The 2,384-nt window shown below is 34.5% G+C and overlaps 1 protein-coding gene and 1 pseudogene across 1 annotated transcript in view; both read right to left on the reverse strand.

Moving 5' to 3' along the window:
• LOC107633814 (expansin-A13-like) overlaps positions 1-2,384 on the reverse strand; it is a 9,048-nt gene that overhangs the window by 5,254 nt on the left and 1,410 nt on the right. The gene's annotated exons all lie outside the window — the stretch shown is intronic.
• Positions 1-2,384, reverse strand: part of LOC107633815 — a 3,838-nt pseudogene extending 1,454 nt beyond the window's left edge.

Here is a 2,384-nt window from a genome sequence, read left to right on the forward strand (position 1 = left end):
AGCCACACCTTTCTCCGCCAAGGCAAGCTTCACTCTCCCGCAAAAAGGACTTGTCGGGAATCCCAACAGAACATTATTTGTCTTTGACATCTTAGCTTCTTGCCTTTCTATTTGCTATTATGCTTTTCTATGTCCGTTACACAATGTGAGAGTAGTTTGTAAGTTTATATAGAACGATAAACTTGAGTTTATTATGAAATCTTGGAGTTAACGAAACATACTTGCTGTTCTTGTTCTTGGTTTTAAGAGAACTTATGTGGTTTTCCGCCGTTGGAGAGGGAATATTATGCGCTAGCCGGCCATATAATTTATTTACATAGTACGTGAGCATCTTCCTATGTTATCTTGGAAGAGATGATTTATTTTTCCTTTTCTTTTTGGGTTATAAAGGAATACTTTTATTGAAGTACTGATATTTATACAATCGTACTTACAAAATTGGTAGACATAAAATTGAGACTCATTATATATTTATATGACACTTACAAGTTACAACAGGAGGGTCCATCCTATGACAATATGTCACACCTGTGTTTAATATCTCATTACTTGAGGATGATGATTCTTAATTTCAATTTGTTCTCCACTTAGACTAATATATTGGTACTTGGTAACTAGCAAGCATAACTCCTTGAGGGCACCATACTCTGAAATTTGGTTGAGACTTGAGAGAGTCTAAAGTTTTATAAATTTTTTATTCCAAGGTGACTTTCTCTAATGTGATACCCATTATTTTGTCATCCCCTACAGACAGCTTCCCATGAATGCATTTTGCATCTGCGACACTCCATGTAGTTATATTGCCCAAGTCTCATTGAAAGAATCATTTATGACGAGTATAAATGTTTGGGTGTTCTCCCAAGAGTTATCCCAAGGGAGAAGTGTTGAAATAAATATAATTGACTATAACAAATAACAAATAGTCCTCTAAGGAGAAACGAATGAGACTAGTAGAATACCCTTGAAACAAGTTTTGTTGTTCAAGACTCAAATTGCTTGCCTTCAAAGGTTTGTCCAAAGGTCCAATGCTTGGGAGCAACATTGTAAGATGTAAGTGTGACACCATCACTGGCAGTAACCTCGAAAGAAAGAGGTTGGTTCTGTAGTAAGGCGCTTACATGCCAGTTTTGGCCCCAGTTCCTCCCCATAGGAAGCCAGCCAGTTCTTGAACCCTTAACCTTCACGGCAACAATGTCTCCTGTCCCAGCCACATTGCTGATCAGCACAGAAATGAAGATCCCAGAACCAGCGATCGTGAATCGGATTCCTCCTTCCCTTCTGCACTTTATCCTGCGCCAAACAGAAACAGTAAACATATATATGCTTAATAAGTAACAATGTAACATAAACCAACCGATTACATTCAACAACATCAAGATCCGTCTATGATATTTTATATAGTACTAAATCATCTAATAAATTTCATAGTATGTCAATATAATTCTTAAAAATAAATATAAAGTAACTAACATTTTGTATTTTGTCTTACAATTGAATCAACACTCTTTTGTTTTTAATTTTAGTTTCCTAAAATGCTTCATTGTTAATATATTTATGAGCCAATTTTTTTGTCAGGAAACACTCCTGGACTTACATTTTTTTTCTTTGATCAATTGTCTAGACAATTAAAACCGTTAACTAGATCTATAGATCTGCCCAGATGCTTCTACTTTGGGCCCCGGGCCCCAAATAAATTTTTAACTGTCACAAATATAAGACCAAAAGTAAACCGAAAGGAAAAAAATAAAAGACCGAAATAAAAGTTCTACAAACAAAATGGATCAAACTATGTTTATAAAGACAAAAAATAAGCTTCTGAGAACCTACTACTAATACCAAAATGGGCTTTTTGCCCCTTCTAATACCCAAAAAAAGAGACAAAAATAAGCTTTATTATTAAACTCATAATATAAATTATTTTGAATCTACCTCACGTATTTGAGGAGTTCACTCTTACGAGAAGAGAAACGCTCAAATATTAAACTAGAATAATGAATAGAATAAATTAAGAAACCTATACGTTACGGATCTAGATGCCCTGGGCATTGGCTCTTCTATAATTGATAATGAACTTTTAGCGGAAAGTGAACGCCAATCCCTAGTTTGATGAAAACCAAATCATATCCAACCAAAAAGTTATACACACTTTAACCAAACCATAATCTATGAGGCAGCAGATAATAATAACACAAATACCAGGACAACGCAGGCTTATCTAAGCAGGCTGATATCTGATTTCGAAGATTTAAAATTACTAGTTACGTATTGTTTTAACTAATATTTAGTGTGACATTTTTTACTGTTATGCAGGTTGAATAATAATTAAGAAAAAAAAAAAAGAAGAGTAGATTAGCACAGTAGCCAGTAGGTACCTCCGATACTGT

The sequence above is a fragment of the Arachis ipaensis genome, chromosome B03, assembly GCF_000816755.2.
Source record: "Arachis ipaensis cultivar K30076 chromosome B03, Araip1.1, whole genome shotgun sequence".
Lineage (NCBI taxonomy): Eukaryota > Viridiplantae > Streptophyta > Magnoliopsida > Fabales > Fabaceae > Arachis > Arachis ipaensis.